The sequence below is a fragment of the Pteropus medius genome, unplaced genomic scaffold, assembly GCF_902729225.1.
Source record: "Pteropus medius unplaced genomic scaffold, Ma_sr-lr_union100, whole genome shotgun sequence".
In the NCBI taxonomy this organism is placed as follows: domain Eukaryota; kingdom Metazoa; phylum Chordata; class Mammalia; order Chiroptera; family Pteropodidae; genus Pteropus; species Pteropus medius.
Genome location: NW_024346667.1, coordinates 21,417,671 through 21,436,044, shown reverse-complemented (window position 1 = coordinate 21,436,044; position 18,374 = coordinate 21,417,671). Strand labels below are relative to the sequence as shown.

General features: G+C 33.5%; 1 pseudogene; it reads right to left on the bottom strand.

Annotated features, from left to right (window-relative positions):
* Nucleotides 1–13,939: 13,939 nt before the first annotated feature.
* On the bottom strand, nt 13,940–14,058 carry LOC120613527 (uncharacterized; annotated as a pseudogene).
* Between the last annotated feature and the right edge of the window lie 4,316 nt (nt 14,059–18,374).

The window sequence follows — 18,374 nt, the reverse complement described above, 5'->3', positions numbered from 1 at the left end:
AAAATATGTCCCTTTCATTAGACATTATTGGCAAATGAACTTTACATTGGAATTGTTTTTGTGATCTGCTATTACCTTGATAGTAGAAAATGTTTTAATATCATTATTATCATTCTAACAATAATTTAAATTTTGCTTAAATCTTTATTGTTTTGCTACTGAAATTGCTATTTCCATTTTTATACATACAAACTAAATATCATATGATCCTATGAAAGCTTTTCTATTCTGCATTTAAATCTTGTTCCAGATTTAATTTCAAAAGTTATTAATGCTGTTCAGTACTAGGTGGGTTGTGGATATTCTGTCCATTCGAGAGGAAGCTTAGCTCCTTCCCTGCTTCATTTGCTGTGAGATAGGGTCTTTCACAGAGCTCAGGTAGGAAGTACAATAATTTTCTAAGCTAAATTTAAAACAGCTCTGAACGAGTGTTTTATTTTATCTCCTGTTTTGGAAAAAATAAAATTATTATAAGTTTCGTGATGGTCTCTCATTTATAAGTAAATATTTTACTAAGAAGTAGAAAATTTAACTGTTTAAAGAGCTTAGTATTACTCCCTTAAATGGCACCTCCACTAATAAGTCAAATTCATGACAGCCCACTCAACACTATTTGAGTTTCTTGTTGACCCAAAAGAATCTAGAAATAAGTTATCAGTTTAATATAATTATCCAAAGAAGTTCCTGCTGAACTTACTGATAGACAACCAGCTCCAGTGACATCCTCAGAGAGATATATACAAAATATATTTTTATGAAATAACCTAGTTTCTGAAATAACTAAATGTCTATATATTTAATAATAATAAGCAACACACATTTTGAGAAGCAATTCTCTCCAAAATATGGAATATAAGATATATTCCTATTGTTCCATATTTAACTTGAACAAGGAATAAAATCAGTATCTCCTCATACAGATGTCAAATATTTTTTAAGATAGTACCTGTGGTAATGATAACCTTCCAAATTTCCAGACTGGCAGTCTTAATTTCAAATGAGTATTCAGAGCAGCAGCTAATATATATATATATATATTCCCCCCGCCGCCCCGAAGAAAGTACGAATTACATGAATTGCTTTCCCTTCGCCCCCGCCTCCCAAAGTTGTGATCTGAAAACATGATTTGCCAAAATTTGAACAGAAGCATAAGGGAGGTAGCTGAGTTTACTTCTTCCAGCTTAGCTCATCACAATCCTGGAGGTTGAGGGGCTATTGTATTTTATCACTGTAAGAAGAAACTGACCTTAAGCAAAAAGTATAAAATGAAAAGGCTTAAATTGATTAATTCTATATTGAATATCTTTAGAAGTCTTCTGGAAGACACATTAATTCAACCAACGAATTTTGATTACCATCATTTATTTTAATTTATTTTAACGTGAATGATTTGCTAAGTCAAAATCTTATTGTATTACATGAGGCTTTTATCTATTTTGACAATATATGGTGTCATGTGTCATCATTGTGGAATAAAGGCTACAAATTGTTAACAAGACTTAAGTCTTGTTGCAGTTTTAACTGGCATGGTAATAAATCATAGTGATTTGTTTTTAAACTGTCTTTTTTCCAAAGATACTTAAATACTTTGTAATGATTACTTTTGTGGAAAGTTTTTCATCTTAATTTCTGCAGCTGGAGATTAAGTCAGGAAGTGGGAATGTGACATGACTGAATAATTGCTTGACATCACACACAGACATGTAAAAACATTTGAAGAAAATCACGAGGTTCATATTCGGTTTCTATTCACGGGAGAAAGCAAACTAATTTGCATTCACATGCATCTGCTTTTATGATTAGCCTGCGAATAAGCAAAGCCTGTGTTCTTCTTTCTATAAAGCAAGCTTCATTTGGCAATTTGGACTGTATCAAGGCTGTTTCCCAATATCTATTTTGGAAGACCTAGACCATGGGTGCCCAGCCAATTTTTGGAATAAAAATAGGTCATGAAACCCTCTACCCTCCATTCCCAGACTAGTTATTTCAATCAGGTATAATGTGGGATGTATAAAGTCACTAATGTGTCAACTTGTCACCTTGCAGTTACAGCTTTAGGTTCAAAGATGCTTAAATACTCTGAGTAAGAGTGGCTTGAACTTTTTAACAGAGTCTCTCTCTTCCCCAAGTTTCTCAGGTAGCCCTCAGTCTGACAGTCATCCCACAGAAGTAAATTCATCAATAGCTAGCCTAATTTCTCACATCTAGTAAATGCTCAATGAATTTTGAATAAATACATGTAAAAACCAATATTTAAATTACTTTTCTAAGACTTCTCAAGGTTTCAATTAGTCAATGATATGATTTACATCTATTTAATCATGTGTAACCCATGGTTAAGAAATTGGATGGTGTCCTGATATTATAGATGCAAATTCCTGATGTCTCACACACCCCCATTGGGAAAGCAAAACAAAACAAAAAACACTAAATTTCCTTTCTGTTTGTTTAACAAGTTGACTATAAAATTGACCCTTAGAATTAAGATTTGTATATAACTTTTCCAGTTTATGAATGTAAAGGATAATTGGAATTAAAAATGGTAGTCATCAAGTCTTCAGTGCAACGACCAGTTTTACAGTATAATGTGATTTCTGCATATAAACTTCTACCTCTTTCCTTCATCTGTTACAGTAGAGTAGTTTAAAGCAGATGATCTCTGAGATTCTCTCAGCACTTACATTTAAAACTTTGTAAATATTCAAAAGACACTACTTAATGGGTCAGGATTCTGTTGAACAGTCCAAAAAACAAATCCGCCTTTCTATAACTTCCATTCATAAGTCCGGGTTCTGATCTGTGTAAGTTATCTCCTTCAAATACTGGAAGACAACTTACACATTCCTCCTGTGTGTTGCCTTCTGCAAGTAAAACTTACCAGTGCTCATACCAAACTTCACATGTCATGCTTGATTATTGCGTGCGGGTCTTGACACTCTGCTGAACCTATTCTCTCAGTTGCTTCTTCCATCATGCTTTGCCTCACTCAGTTCCTTCATAGGTACCATTTATTCTGACTTAAAGGCTTTTCCTCTTTTATTGCAAAAACCTATTTATTCTTTCAGACCTAACTTAAATGTCACTTCTCCTCTAATGCCTTCATAGATTTTTAATGCTTCTATTAAATGTATGCTTCGTGCATGGCCTTATACAATAGTTGTGGTGTTTTCAGGACTTTGGAGTCACCTCTCAGTTCCGGCACTAGCTACAGATCTTTGGCCATTTATTAATAATTTCTATTCCCCACTTTGCTCAAGTGTAACACAGATCAGAGGACAACTCCTGAGAATGGACTTCATAGGTAAAGTGTTAAGCAAAGTGGCTGGTAAGCAACTGGTAATGATTTGCTTCTTATAGGCACCTGCAACTATTATATTAGACTTATTCTCCCCTTAGCAGATGTGACCAAACAGGAGACACTGGTCTTACTTGACATCTACCATAGCATAGGCACTCAGTAAATGTTTGTTAAATTCGGATCCTCCTCAAATGTTATGTTTTGCCTCAGTCCCTGATTAGAATCTACATAAGGAAAACATTCTCAAATCCCTTGAACAGCACAGTCATCTATAGCATCATCCAGCAGAATGTTCCTTTTGCTCTTTTCTTTATATTAACATTCTCCTGTTTTGGTTATTTAAACAAGATATACATTGTATTTCCATACTTCTCTCATCAGTATCATTGTACTTATTTTTGCATGGTTATAAAATTGTTTCTCACTCCTTCACCATTTCAATCCTCATTTGGTTTATTGGTCATATTCTATGTATTAATGAATAGAAATTTCAATCATAAAGATACTCTTATCCGTGTTCCCGGGGCACTTGCTCCACTGAAGTTTTTTTCTAAGTGATACCTATACTTTTCAAAGTATTCTATTTAATCTCCTCCTGTCTCACATTGAAAGGTATTCAATAGTAATGCCAAATCATGTGCTAAAGATCCCTTCCAATGCTTGTAAAAGGCATATATATCCAGATATATTGTGAAGTAGATTTGCTAGGAATGGTAAAGGTGAAGAATGAACAAACTCATTTTCTTTTTTTAATTTATGGAGAATTTCTTCACTGAAACAAATTTCCCATCCCGCATCTCAACAGGCTTTTTAATGTCAGGGTTTATTTTTTATTGATAATGTGATATTGGAAAGTTACTGTTTCAGTGATGTTTATGTCCAAGTATCATTTTATTATATCTTTCCATAAAAACAAGTTAATTAGATATACATCTCTGAAATTACAAAGTAAATCAATGGGAAAACAGGATTCAATTAGAGAATTTTCTCTAAAAATCAGCATAGCTTTCAATTATAATGTAATCCTATTCTAAAATCCTACTACAGAAATCTGCTTATGTATTTTAGTATTTAGAACAAGAACTCTTAGACTGAGGTCTATGGATGCATTTGAAATTGTCTGTGAACTTTATGATTTTGTATGTAGACACACATATTGCCACTTTCCTAAAACTGTCAGAGAACTTGATCCAAAAAAAAGGTTGTGAATTCGTGACACTATAGAGGGGACTAGAAAGCAAACAATGTGGTAACGATTTCTAAAATTCTAAATTTCTGAAGAGTGGTATAGGAACAAGCCTGAATTTGTGGTTAAAGTTTACAATTGATTGCTTTGTTGGAAAAGGCCACACAGTGGGAAGTGGGATGTTTTACTCAGAATCATCTTTTTTATCAGAACTGTAGTTGTTAGCTTGTATTTTTAGTTCCAATGAAAGCAGTCCCTACAAACCAGAGCCCCTGGGAATCAGGCTAGCAGCCTTACTACATTTACATTTTAAAGAACAAGAATTCTTCAATGCAAGGTGAATTTGACTTACAGAACTACAGTTAGATTCTCATGGGTTGAGCTGCCAGATGTATGTCAGTGATAATTACTGAGAAAGAAAACAGAAACTTCTTTGGTCAAGTTATGGAAGAAATGACAGAGTGCAACAAAAGCTTAAGCACATTAACCTCTTGTCAGTTTTGGACTCACCTCCAACATTGCGACCACCTGATTTTCACATGTTCAAGTGCTGAAACCCTTTCCTATCAGCCCACCAAAAGCCTAAGAAAGTAACCCTCCGTGCTCAGAGAAACGCCATATGGCTCAAGCAACACAGTCCAGATTTAGAATAGGATAAAATAGGACAAAAACATGACTGATGTTTTCAATGTAGAATTTGGTTTCATACTTATCTCGAAAAGTACACACACATCCTTCAAACCATTCAAACACAAAATTTACATGTGGAATTTCATTTTTCCACATATGAAGCACATGTGACAACAGTAAGAAGTCTATCAGGGAATGCAAATTTCAGAGAAGTTTTGATTAAATTTTAATTAATAAAATATTTTTCATGACATAATTATTTCCAATACCTCTAATAAATTCAGTCTCATAATGTTAATACTTTCTCCTTACTTTTTGCTATTAATGTTGTATGATGAACATTTTCCCTATGTCATTAAAATTTTGTAATTTAATTGAATGGTTTCATCATATTCCAATACATAGATATATAATTTAGTTATATTTTCTGTTAAAACTTTATTTATAAAATTTTATTATGAAGTGAACATCTTTGAATCAATTGAAAATTGATTCCTATGACAAATGTGATGGTGGTTGGCTAATATTTTAAATCTATTATGAATAAATTATAGCAAAACATGTGTGTTAGTGTTATTTAGTGGTAATAATATGATACAAACAATGCAAGTAGTGGTTTTTCTTGTTTTTTGTTTTTTTTAAGGAGACAGAATTTCTTGTTTCACTTAGTGTTTTCTTAGTCCAGGCTATGTTCTTCATAGACAGAAACCCTTTTTCTACAGCTTGACTTGTGCACAATATCAGGACAAGTCAAGGAGGCAATAGAATAAAGTAATTTGATCTCTTCAAGGGTCTTTATTGTACAAAGATTCCATCTATTTAGGAAGTTAACTTTTTAAAATAAATTTCTGATAATTTCATAATCCACATGTTTCTTGTATGCAGAATGTTAGCCCAGATAAATGATTATCTTTTTTTGTCTCTTAATAATGTTTTAGTTCAAGTACAGAGCCCATTAAGCTTCAGATTTATTTTTCAGATTGTTTAACTTGATCATTTTCATTATTATTTTAATAAAAGCAGGTTAAATTATCTAGTGATATAGATCACTTATGTCATGTACAGGAGTCCCCCCTTATCTGGAGGACATAAATTCCAAGACCTCCAGTGAATGCCTGAACTGTGGATAGTACTAAAACCTATTATACAATGTTTTTTCCTATACATACACATGATGAAGTTTAATTTATAAATTAGGTACAGTAAGAGATTAACAACAATAACTAATAGTAAAATAGAATGATAATAATAATATACTGCAATAAGTTATGTGAAGGTGGCATTATTAAGTAAAATAAGGGAGACGAACACAAGCACTGTGATATCCCTACAGTCAATCTGATAACTGAGATGCCTACTAAGTGACTAAGGAAATGAAAGCATATACAGCGTGGATATGCTGGACGAAGGGATGATTCATGTCCCAAGCAGGATGGAACAGAACAGTGCAAGATTTATCACGCCACTCAGAATTGTGTGCAATTTAAAACTTATGAATTGTTTATTTCTGGAATTTCCCATTTAGTATTTTCAGACCATGATTGACCGCGGGTAACTGAAACTGTGACAAGTAAAGCCATGGTTAAAGTGGGGCAACTCTACTTGTACTTACTTACCACTTATACAAGAATAGACTACCTATATTTTCCCTAAAGTTTATTGAAGATGTTTTCTTCTTATTTAATGTCATGTGAGGAATTCTGTGTCCGTGTGGCTTTTGTAGCAATGAATAGACCTAACCTAGCCAGTAATACTAAACACTCAACATTTAAACGGGCTATCATAGCTTAACAGAGAAGAATTGGAAAACTTCAAAGGGAATGAGGAAGATCATGGTTTAAGCTACAATGAGAAACAGACACTGGCTGTGAAAAATTCTCTCTTACATCTCGGCAATTTTGGATTCATAAGTCGTTGGGTTTTTAATGCCAAAGAAATCTCAGTATCTTGCACAGGCAGCAGTGAGGAATAAAACCTGCTTTCTAACTTTGTGGATTTACTGCAATGCCATTCATAGAAACTGACTAGACACACATACATGAGCATGCATACATGACACATGTACACACTCACACATACACACAGCATGTATATACATGAGCGCCATATCAAAATGTGCATAGTGTGAAGTATAGAAAGAAGAGATTTAATATAGAATATTGTTTTCCAAAAGTGGTAACTACATTTGGGGACTGTATTAGACACCTGAACACTCAAGGAATATATGTAGCTGACTGGTTGAATAAATAATTGAATAAATAAAATATTAACATAAACTGCAAATATTATAAGAATTTAAAAATTTAAATATCCAATGTGAATAAATTAAATGCTCTGAAATATTTACATTTTAAAAAAGAGGAGAGGCAAGGAGACATCTTGAGCCGATAGATATATTTATTACTTTAATTGTAGTGACAGTGTCACTAGGGTTTGTGTATGTTCAATCCCATCAAAGTGTATATATTAAATATGTGCAGTTTTTGTATATCAATTACACCTCAAAAAATGGTTAATGGAAAAATTTAATATTAAATTTAATATTAAAAATTTAAATATCCAAAGTAAATAACTTTAGTGCTCTAAAACATTCACATTTAATGTTTCCTTGACAAAATTTTCCAGAACTTGGTTTTATCTTAAGTAACTAAATTTTGCCTTGGTACAAACATAGATTAGATCAAGTGTTTAAGATATACTTTGTACCCAAGATTTATCTATTTGGTATTTTTTATGTTGTTGTCTCCCAGTATACCGAACACTCTTTCTGAACATGTTTATGCCCTATATTGAAGTCTGTAAGCATACTCTAATTCAAAGACCTACCAAAATTATTCTAAAAAGTTTTAGACCCATTTTTTATGTATGTATGTATGTATGTATGTATGTATGTATTCCTGTTTCTCAGTAATTGGGAAAAACTGATTTTTTTCCCCACTATAGCAGTTCATTATTGCACATTACTATAGAGAGTAAAATTACAGATATTGTATTTCTAAGAAAATTTCTTTCTCTTCTTTGTACCTAAATGAGAAGTGGGATTTTTTCATTTCCCTTGACAAAAGTTTGGCAGCCAGAAAGAGCCTCTGTTAAATAGTTCAACTCTGAAATCTGTATATTATATATTTAGCTACCTTTTTAATGGACTCTCATGAATGAATTAAGCTCATTGTCTTGCTTACTTCTGTCTGATGGCTAATGATCTGCATAAAATTGACTTCTAGCATGTGTCTATACTACTATATCCCATTTTTATACTTCTTAGAATATGTTTCTTGTAATTTCTGTACCCTGAGAAGACATTTCTGGTGACAATATTTAGAGGCATTGTGAAAGGCAATAAAGCATAATGGTTTATGGTTTATTAAGTTAAGGGCTCTAGAGTAAAAAATAAAATAATTTAAATCCCAGGGACATCAATTATCAGCTATGTTACTTGGGAAACTTTCTTAAACTAAGTTTCAGAGTCCTCAACTTAAAAAAAAAAAAAGGAGAAGTATAACGATACCTTCCTTTTCAATTGTTTTAAGGATTAAATGAGAAAATCCACAAGAAAGACATAGTCTAGTGCCTAGAACACTGTATGCACATAGTAAACATGAGCAATTTATTATTTTTATTATTAATTGGATTCAAATTAGTATTTTATCCTGATATTTAACTTTATACTTCTTTAGTGTATTATCTTTAGAATTCTAGGGTCTTATGACTAATTGCCTAATTGCTTGCTCTCTTCACTGTGACCTACAGAATATTCTCATTGCGTTTTAGAGTCCTGGTGTCTCTATTCTCTGCATTCTTAGAAGGGATTTCTTCTGATCACAAATGGTGAGCTACCAGTATAGGCTCGTTACCCATATCTATAGCATTCGATAGAATGGTGTAAGTTCAACATAACTGAACTTTCATTATAGGGTTTTTAGAGGCCTTGGTTCATAATCAGTTGTGTTCTAAGTATCTGTAGAGTTGTTTGGTCATGTCAGAGGAGGACAAGCCAATGCAGTGATTTGAAGGAAGAAATGAGGTCTGGTGGCTCATGAGTTATGGGTATACACATATTTGTTGAGAGGGAAGAAGATAGAGGGTAGAGGAACCCCCAAGAACTTGAGGGAGTTGTTTCAAGATAATTGAGTAGGGAGAGGGTGTCTGGCTGTGGGCTCAAAGAGGTGGAGGGAGAAATGTGAGAGGCTACAAAATATAGGAATTGGTAATATTACCAGGCATACAATGGTTGGCTTCCCAGGGAACATTTGAAAAATCACTGCTTTTAACATTACATCTTATTACTTTTCTAGTATTGAAATCATAGATGGTTTCTGGAACAGAGAATTTCTTTAACTAGGATACATAGAAGAAAATGTGAAAAAGGCTTTTTTCCAAAAATAAGGATTCAAATAGAAAAAAAGCAGTCTAAATTTTTCTACATGAGAATCATGTGTTTTAACTTACCTGATCTTTCATTCTTCAATGATACAACAACACATGATCTACATGACCCCATTTTTTTTTTCCTTTTGCACATTCTTTGGCACTCATTTGTTTTCATCATGCATTCCTTATTAGATTAAGAGTTTCTTGAGATGAATTTCTAGGGCTTATTCCCAAAGCCTGGTCCCCAGGAACTGGCATATAATAGACAGTTGGTAAATATTGAAAAAAAAAATCCTCAAATCATACTTTGAGATTTAGTCATTAAAGTATGAAAAGTGTCCCTTTTTAATTTATGGTCTTAACATATCCAAAGATTTGGCTTGATCTATTATTATATCTTTTGAATATATTCCATTCCTGTAAACTATTGAGTAGCTATGTTCAATATATTAGATATTCCAAATATTCTTTGAAAAAATCATAAAATTAGGATTAAGTTTATAATCACATCTTCTTAGTAAACCTACATAAGTCTGAGGCTCCAATAGCAGCATCTTAGCAACTTACAATGGTGCAAGTCTACGATCTCTTTTCTGAAATACTAGGAACATATTGTTTTGGAATTCAGAATGTTTTAGATTTTGGGAAGGCAAATGGTAAAACATATGCTGGATAATGCATAACATCTCCATTAGCATCTGAGAAAGAACTACATACTCAAGCACTTTAAAATTTTGTTGCAAAAATGAATGAATATATATATACACACACATATAGTCTATAAATAACCTCATGTTAGCTCAGATTATGTGTTTCTACCCATAGAGCTAACTTTAAGTCAAGTTTTGTGGCCAAATGATTTTTAAAAAGCTTCTTGGTATCAGATTTTTTTTGTATTTAAGAACTGAAGATAAGGGATTGTGAACTTATAATAGTTTTGACAGAGCTCTTTCTTGTTTTAAAATCTTTTTTTTTCCCTGGAATCAGTATTTCTCAATTATAATAGAGCCAGTACCTTTTTTTCTAATTTAATTTATAATATTCTCTTTGTACTCTTGAAATAAAGCAGAAATAAATCTATAGAAATAATATTTTTTAAATCAATGCAAAGTCATAACATATAAAGCAAAAATAAAAAAATACATCTAATAAATTAATATATGTAACAACAGGTAAATATTCAGATTCCACCCCACTATAAAATGTAATGAAGCAGCCCAATATTTGCACTATGGTTAGAATCACTGATTGTGTCGGCTACAAATGTAGACAAAATATGTTTTACCGGCTATGCTCATATCTAATTATTATCTCAAGGGCATAATTTCCAAAATGCTAAAAAAACTCTTGATAACATTCCTAAAAAATAAACTATATATATTTTATTTTTATGATAGTTGTTTTCCTGAAAAATGTAGTATTTCACAAATGAGTTTTAAAAAACTTCACAGTTGTATGTAAAATGTTAAATAGTCTAAGATGAGATAAATATGTTAGCTTTCCCTCTCCTTGAATGAGTGGCAGGATATTAGAAATTGCATGGAATTTGAGCAGTTCTGCATCCCACAGGATCATGGCAGCCTGCACACGACTTGAATCCTTAATTCACTAAATGTCAGCAGTCCTCTCCTAATCATTCGGACAACAAAAACTGCCACCGCACATTTGCCAAATGCCCTCAGCCTCCCATCAGAACCTTGACCCATCTAATCCTCATAACCCACCCAGTCAACTCATTGTCTTACTCTCATTTTGTAGACGAGGCAATTAAATTATGAGGAAGAAAGTTAATAAACTATTGTCATTGAGTGGCAAATTAAGACTCTACCTAACATAGACATTTGAACTTCTAGTCCAGCTCTCTTTTCACCATACCGGCCAATAGTTATCAATCTATAGCTTACTTGTTCCTTCTCATTTTCATATGCCTGTGAGGTAACTCTGTTGCCTTGTACTTTCTATCCTCTTCCTGGAAAGTACTTAATTCTGATATTACCTAATTCAAGTTTTTTTAGGTTGAGGAAGATTTGGTTCTTGACTATAAGCTACTAGGAGAGTTAAAGTTATTTGCATTTTTTGAGAATTCAGCTTATTCTTCTACCTCTGCTTGCATTCTATTTGAAAATAAAAGACCTAGCAATTGCCTTGCTACCTAAAAGAAAGCCAGGATAACCAACAGGAGACTGAGGGGGTATAATGATCATCTATTTATATATAACAAATTATCTTCAAAACTTAGTAACTTAAAGCAATGGACATTATTTATACCAAAACGTTTCTGGAGGTCAGGCATTCAGGAATGGCTTAGCTGGATGGTTCTGGCTTAGGGTCTTTCTTAAGATTTTAGTCAGGATACAGGCTGGAGCTGCATCATCTGAAGGCTTGAGTGGGCTAAGAAGAGTCACTTCTAAGCTGATTCCTAGGGCTATTGGCCGGGAGAGAGAGAGAGAGAGAGAGAGAGAGAGAGAGAGAGAGAGAGAGAGAAGCTATTTTTTACCTTTTCTGACTTAGTCCCCAAGTCACAAACCATCACCTTTACCTTAATATATTTGTTAGAATAGAGACACAAATTCCTGCTCATACTCACAAGAGAGAAATTAAGCTCCACTTCTTGAAGGAAGGAATAGCAAGAATTGTGGACATGTGTTTTTGTTGTTGTTGTTGTTTTGTTTTGTTTTGTTTTTTTTAATCAACATGGTGGTTTTTCCAATTCTGAGAATACCATCTAGTATTTTGTTTCAATAGAAAAATAGTTCCACTCTTGATGTCCCACCCAGAACACCTCAGATTCCTTTCTCTAGTTTTTTGCACCCATTCTCCAGCTTCCATTTTGCTTCTAAATGCTAAGACTTGCCACATGTAAAGCTTTGCTCTTGGCCACTAAAGTGTCTCACACATGTGGAAAGCTAGAATACTGAGAAGGACATGGGAACAGGACTGATCTCTTAAAAGACGTCTAAGAGAGATCTTTTTGAATGAAGAGAAAGAAACTATGGCCAATAAAATTAGTGCTGGTCTGATGGAAATTCAGAAAAAAATAGTTTAGAATAAGTATTTTTGTAAAATGCTTTAGGAGTCATTATATGCATATAACAGAGTGAGCCTTAACTGAAGTTGGCCAAATTTGAGGATGAAGGTAATAGTCAGAAATGATGTGCAAAGTTAGCTTATAAACCAATCATACAGTGATAGCACACTTGAGTTAAATCCACATAAGTCATAGCATGCTTTACTGATCCAAGATGAAAAGGATCTTTAATTTCAAATAGTTCCTTTGGTGCTTGCCCCTTTAAAACACACTAATGCATATGCCTGGCCTTATGAGAATGTAAAGAAAAATGTTTGTTTAAAGTACATTTTAATTCCCTTTACCATCATTTTAAGATGGCACTTAAGGAGGTAAGTGCAGCATTCCTTCTAGTACAAAAGCCATGAACAAGACTCATTGTATAAATATTTTGCTCTATGGCACTAGCATTAACAAATCATGGCTATAAAAACAACACTCAATCATCATGCCAAAGGTTGGGTCCTGTCTTAAATGTGGTAGCTGCGGTTTAAATGATTGTAAACACAAAAGGATTCCCTTGACTGATGTCTGGGAAGGTATACATCCAATGTACTTCTTCATTCTCTCAGCTCAAGAGGAAAAGAAGAGAAACAAGCACATGAAACACTTTCACATTCATATCCAAGGTGGTCTGCATGCACGTTGAGAGGCCAGCCCTCCATCTATTCTGAGATCTCACAGTGGCACTGTCAGCCGAGATTCTTACTTGCAAATCACAGAACCCTTTCTGACTACCTTAAGTAAAAAGGAATCAAAAAGGACATTAGGTTGTTCCCTGGCCCTCTGCAAGGGCCAAAGATTCATGTTCTTGTCTTCTCTGCTTGCTCTTATTGTCATCTTTTCCTCTGCAGTTAACGTGCTGTGGTGTTACCAAATTTTTTTTAAGCGTATTTGAATTATTAACTATGATACTTATTTTAATTAAATTTATATTAGAGCAATTGTTGCATGTAAAAGTCAAGGGCAATAGTATTCCCTTTTGAAGTATTCCTTTCTGTAAACAGATGCTTTGTTCTATTAATTTTGTCCACATTTTTCTCAGATAAATAGTATCCTGATAATTGCTACCTTAAACATATTACATAACTTGAAATTTTTTATGTTTTAGTGGATTAACTGCAGATTAATATTTTCAACATATCACATTTCTTGTTATTTTTTGTTTTCTACCAACATTCTTTTAATATTTGTTTTATAAAACTAGACATAAAAATTTTTTAAAGTGGAAAAATGAAAATGAAAATGTATCAAATTCAATTATGAGTCAATATCAATTATTTACCTTTTTTAAAAAAAAATTTTGTAAGGCAAGGCAGCCCTTGGTTGACCTCACAGATTGCAAAGACCTTGTCAGCTTACGATCTCTTATTTTTTTAATTTTTTTCGCCTATAGCACCCAGTCTTCTTAGGTGGTCTCCCATCCAAGTACTAACCAGGCTCAACCCTGCTTAGCTTCCAAGATCAGATGGGATCGGGCTTGTTCAGGGTAGCATGGCCATAGATCTTTTCCCTTCTTTTTATCTTTTTTTCCCCTCTGGCGTGTGTGTGTGTGTGTAATGCCGTGTGTGTGTGTGTGTGTGGTGTGGTGTGTGTGTGTGTGTGTGTGTGTGTGTGTGTGTGTGTACATATATAATATACATACATACATACATACATACTATATATATTTTTTATATATATATATATATATACATATATAGTTTGAAGTCATTTTGTTACAAGTGGACGTTCAGGTAACTACTATTGCAGTCAAGACAGAGAACTATTCCATTACTTCAAGACCTCCCTCATGCTATCCTTTTATAGTAACCCCACCACCTCGCCTTCATCGTCTCCCTAACCCATGGCAACAACTAATTTCTTCTCCATCTCTATAATTTTGACATTTTGACGTCTGTGTTTTTTTAATACATTTCTTTGTATAGCTTTTTTAATGGTTGCTCTTTTTTTCCCTCAGTGTTATTATATATACATAACTTATCATAGTCTATTGATATCAACAATTTACCAGTTCCAGAGAAGTATAGAAATGTACTTGTCTTTATATCTCTTTACATTCATCATTTATATTTGCCTTTAGCATTTTTTCTACATACATTGGAAACCACATTAGATAGGGTTACAATTTTTGCTTTATCCATCAAATATAATTTAGAAAATTCAAGAGAATAAAAATCTATGGTATTTACTTGTATTTTTACTTTTTTTGTTGTTCTTTCTTCTTGCTATTCCAAGATTTCTCTTATTATTTCATTTCGGAATAAAGAACTTTCCCCAGATATTCTTTCAGTGTAGATCTGGTGATAAGAGATTTAGTTTTAGTTCTTATTTTTCCTTCCCCTGAGAATGTCTTGATTTTTGAAGGATATTTTCACTGGCTATAGAATTGCATACAAACAGTTCTTTCAGCAATTGAAAAATGCTGTACTACTTCTTATTGGTTTCCATGCTTTCACATGAGAAATCTACTGTCATTCAATTTGCTTTTACCCTATAATTAATGTATCATTTCTCTCTTACTACATTTAAAATTTTTTCTTTGTCTTTAGCTTTTAGAAGTTGACTACGCTGTGTCTTGGCATAAATTTCTTTGAATTTATTTTGTTTAGTGTCTGCTCAGCTTCTTGAATATGTAAGTTTATGTTGTCAAATTTAGAAAGATTTCAGCCATTATTCAATTAAATATTTTTTAGCCCTACCTTCTTTCTCCTCTGTTTTTGGGATATAAATTTTAAACTTTTTGTAATAGTACTACATGTCTCTGTTCGTTTTTAAATTTCTGTCTACTTGATCTCTGATGCTTAGATTAGGTAATTTCTATTGTTCCGTTGAAGGTTTTATTTCAGTTTTTGTATTTTTCAATTCTAAAATTTCAGTTTGATTGGTTCTTCTTTACATCTTCTATTTCTTTTCTAAAACTTTCTTTTCTTTATATTTGTTTCAACCATGTTGATAATTGCTTATAGAAGTACTTCTTTTTTTTTTTTGATGGCTGTTTAAAATCCTTGTCAGATAATTCTCACATCTGTGTCTTTTTAATATTGGTGTCTAGTGATGGTCTTTTCTCATTCAACTTGGAATCTCCTCCGTTCTTAGGAGGATAAGTGATTTTTTATTGAAACATGGACATTTTTGGTATTATGCTCTAAGACTCTGGATCTTATTTAAATCATGTGTTTTAGTAGGTCTCTCTTGACCCCTCTTGGCAAGGTAATAGAATACTGCTTCATTACTGCCTGGTGGGAGTGAAAGTCTAGGTTCTTCACTTTGCCTCCATTGACAGCTGGGAAAGCAGGGGCTCCTTGTTACTTTTGGAAGGAGGTAAGGATTCAAGTTTCCATTTATAACACCTGGCTAGGAGGGACAGGGCGCCTCAGGACTGCTCTTTACACAGTCTCCCTTGACATTGTGGAGGGTGGTCCATCACTGCTGAGCTTTGGTGAAGGTCCTGACTCTCTGCGAGGCCTCCTGGACACCGCTCTGGTGAGGATGAGGAGGCGTGTGTCATTACTGTGAAGTAGGGTGGAAACCCAGGCTCCCCACTCAGTCTTGTCTGACACCACCCGAGGAGGGAAGAGTGTTTCACTATAGTCTGGCGAGGGTGGACGTCTAAGGTCTCTTCTTGGACTTTGCTGGCAGGGATGGGGATGGGACACAATATTTTCTGGGGTGATTGGCTAGAGCAGAGTGGCTGTATTCTAAATAAGTTCTCTGTATGTCTAAGACCCTTCATTCTCATTCCTTTGGTGAAAGAACAGCATTTTTTTTTTTTTTTTTTTTTCAATCTCATTCTATTGTCATTTCCATTTTATCTGCTTCTCCAGTACTTCGTGTATTCAATGTAGGCAAAATGGGCAAAAACAAACAAATAAATAAACAAACAACAATAACAAAGGAAACCAGTCCACTCACTACTATGTCATTCTTCAGATTCCAAGTCCCTATCTAGATGGCCTTCTTCTCTCCACCCTTCATAGTATTCTTATATTTGTTTTATGTATAATACCCAGAATTATTACCTGTACTTACTGGAAAGAATAGAGAAATTATATGTATTCCATCTTTCCAGAAGCAGACGTTCAGAAAAAGTTTTTAAATAAAAACAATAATAATTTACCTTAACCATTTAATCATAATTATTTTAACATTTTTTCTTATTTTATGCCACTTACTTTTACATTCTGAATAATATCTAATATATTTGTTATAATACGTGTAATTATATATATCATTCAGTCAAATAAACCAATGATCCCACTGCTCTGTAATATTTAATTTTAATGTATTTGAGTGAAAAAAAATTGATGGTCTCATTTGACACATCTCTATTTATGGCAACGTTTGACTGTTTAAGTTCTCCCAGCACTCTCCTAAAAGTGATTTACAAAGAATATAACTTCATTCCATCTCACAGTGAACTGAAGATCTAGAAAATGACTCCTAATTTTTTATCTAGTGCTCTATTCAGAATTCTACCCTTCAGTACAGTTTAAATCATTTTGAGAAGTGACGCTCATGGATCTATTGCAATTCTTTGAATGCACAGACTATTACCTCCTCCTCCTCCTCCTCCTCCTCCTCTGTTACTATTTATTGTGCTTATTTAGTATCCTAATTCTGACTAAATTAACCTTACAAATGGAGCATGTAAAGTGTGGTCTTTCAAAAACTAAGCTCTAACCATGCCAAGAGTAAGCTGGCGCTGATATGATGAGTGTGATGCTAACACTTGGACAACCAGAGTCACAGGGTGGAGGATTATTTAGGAAACAAATGGAAAGACTTGTAATAGTATTAAATGTTTTTGGAGAAACTGGCTTCATGCTTCATTTTCAGACCATTTTAGTATTCGTGACGCTTTCATGGAACAACTTTGTACTTTTACATTTTATTTTATTTTTACTAGCAGAGTAGAGTTGTCTTTGAGGTAAGTTAGACTTTTAAATTTCTAGCAACTTGAATCTGTTTCCTTTTATTAATGTTACAGTAATCTGTTTAACAGAAACTAAGCTCCCAGAAGATCTGATAAAGTATGCACATAGAAAAAGAAAGAAATTCACTATATTTGGTAGGGGGGTGATGAAGGTAGGAGTGAATCCAACAATTTGTATTCTAAAAAATATTTTAATAAGAAATTTATTTTACTTTTTATAAGCTTCATTAAAATATGATTGCCAATTCTTTAGTGAACTGGCATAAAATTCTAACTAAATATTACCTACCATTTATTCAACAAATATGTAATGATGGCTATGACAGGCAAAGCATTGTACTATACACTGTGTGGGTAAGGGCTGAGACAAATAAAATGACCCAAACTTCCTATACTGCTCTATAAAATGATAAATCTGGTTCTATAGACATGATGTACACCCACGACAATGATGACAAAGGAAATTTTTTAAATGCCAAATGAATTGTAATAGCCAAACGTTAGCAAATCTACTGCAGGCTTAATTCAGTGGGAGGTGAGGGTGACAGAGGGACTGGAAAGCAGCAGAAGCAGTGTGAGCAATGCCAAAGAAGTGATCAAGTGTGAAGCACTCATGGGTCCGAACATGAGACCAAGAGGAGTGAAAGATACTACCGGATAATGGAAATCAAGAAAGAAGGTGGAAGGAGGGAAGAAGTGACTTGAAGTAAGATTTCATACTTTGATAGCTTTGGAAATTGGGTAGAGGATTTCCTATATTATCCCGAGACTACAAGAATTCTTGACAAGTTCAGAAAAAAGGCAGATATGTGATCAAGGTTTTATTGTAATAGGTTACATTCTGCAGAAGTATTATTCTACATATTGGGAAAGTAAAAGACTAGTG